Below are 1,968 nucleotides of genomic sequence, written 5' to 3' on the forward strand. Positions count from 1 at the left end.
GTATGGGTCCCCAGACTCCTATGGATCAGCTTTTGTTGTTGTTGTTATTGTTATTGTTGTGGTTGTAATAACCTTTTATTTTATAGAAAAATTTAATTATACAATCGTTATCAGGGAAGTTAATTCAGTAATAAGTATGTAGGCTAGCGAATAGTTTTCAAATATTCAGCCAATACCAACAAGATCCTGTATGATTTACAGAACTGATCAAGCAAACACAAGAAAACTCTGGTTCAATTTCTATGAACTATCAAAAGGACAAAATGCTCTTCTATCTCAAATAAACCAGGTTTGAATGACAGCTTTTCAATATAAAAAAGACACACACACACACACTCTCACACACACAATAAAGACAAAATATCTCTTCTCATTCTGAAACATTTCCTCTTTCAGTCCTTATATACTTTGAATAATCTTGTATGGTAAATTTTTGCTGCAACAGACAATGTTCCAAATCAATCGCTCCTGGTTTGGTGTTCTAAGAAGCCAATAGCCACAGCAGTAAGAGCATTAATACTACTTCCAGAATCTCTAAAATCCCAACGCTACTGCCAGGCAGTTAAATACTGAGACTGCAAGATAACGAATTGTCTCAAGTTTGTTAGACTCCATCAGTGTTCTAAGGAAGAAATTTCAGCATCAGTTTTATTACTGGTCACTGAAATAATATTTTGGTTTGGGTATCTGTTTTTGTAAATTCTGTAGTTGCTTCCTTAAGTTGCTTTTCTTAATCTGTAAATATATCTGTTACTTTGCTCCTTTCTAGGTTGATATCCAGTTTATTATCTGCTCTGATTCAACTGGTTTCATGTATTAGTTGTTGCTTAACTTTGTCTAATTCAGTTTTCATTTCCTCATTCTCTGCTCTCAGATTTGTGAATTCACTTTTCTCTAGGATGACCATTTCTCTCCTGATAGAGCCCAAATGAGCCATTGGCTCTTGTACTGTTATTTCCTGTGGAGCATGAGTGACCATCTTTTTATCAGTAGTATCCAGGCTGACATATGATAAAGTAGTTAGTGCTGATACTGTTGTTTCTGCTTGTGTTTTGTCAAATCCATGAGTTTCCAAGTCCTGAACCAATGTATGGGTATCAAAAGTTAATTTCCTTCCTTCTAAAGGAGTTATATCCACTGGCGGCCTATCATATCCATCCTCGCTTGCAGTGCTGAAGAAGTCTCTCCCCAGGCTTTAAATATGGCATTTTTAGTTTTTAATAACAGGGGCAGAATATACGAAGCAGAAAGAGCAAAAAGGACCTCCCAAAAGGTGCAGCTCTTGGCTGCAGCCTTAAGCTCACCTCCCACATGGGATTGCCCTCCTGGTTCTTAGCCTAAACAAGGGAAACGAAAAGGTGGAAAACATAAAACTGGGCATCCAAGTCACCATGCCTTGGGCATAAATCAGTGTGTACATTGTAAAGAAACTGGATATTGGAAGAGGAAATGCCCAGCACTCCAAAGGGAGCCATTGGCACCTGAACCAATGATGGCTGAAATAGCCAAGCAAGCCCGCCAGACCTTCTGCCACAGCTCCCATTGGACAGTGGAACATATCTCCAGAGGAGCCATAGGTAACCTTTGAAGTGGCAGGTAAGAGTATTAACTTTTGGGTTGGGTGCAGTGGCTCATGCCTGTAATTCCAGCCCGTTGGGAGGCCGAGGTGGGTGGATCACCTGAGGTCAGGAGTTCAAGACCTGCCTGGCCACCATGATGAAACTACTAGAAACACAAAAAATAGCCGGGTATGGTGGCAGGTGCCTGTAATTCCAGCTATTCAGGAGGCTGAGGCAGGAGAATCACTTGAACGTGGGAGGCGGAGCTTTCAGTGAGCCAAGATTGCACCACTGCACTCTAGCCTGGGGGACAGAGTGAGACTCGGTCTCAAAAAAAAAAAAAGAATAAGAAAAAAAGAAACAAGAAAAAGAATATTAACTTCCCTTTGGACATGGAGTTGCTTACTTG

The 1,968-nt window shown here is 40.3% G+C and overlaps 1 pseudogene across 1 annotated transcript; it reads right to left on the reverse strand.

The window, feature by feature from the left end:
• Positions 1 to 63: 63 nt before the first annotated feature.
• LOC105501297 lies at positions 64 to 1,086 on the reverse strand (annotated as a pseudogene). Its single transcript, XR_001000170.1, has 2 exons — positions 1,064 to 1,086; positions 64 to 959 (listed from the first exon to the last, which is right to left on the reverse strand). The product of XR_001000170.1 is annotated as a coiled-coil domain-containing protein 90B, mitochondrial-like (transcript).
• Positions 1,087 to 1,968: the final 882 nt, after the last annotated feature.

This window comes from Colobus angolensis, unplaced genomic scaffold (assembly GCF_000951035.1).
Source record: "Colobus angolensis palliatus isolate OR3802 unplaced genomic scaffold, Cang.pa_1.0 Scaffold70, whole genome shotgun sequence".
NCBI lineage: Eukaryota > Metazoa > Chordata > Mammalia > Primates > Cercopithecidae > Colobus > Colobus angolensis.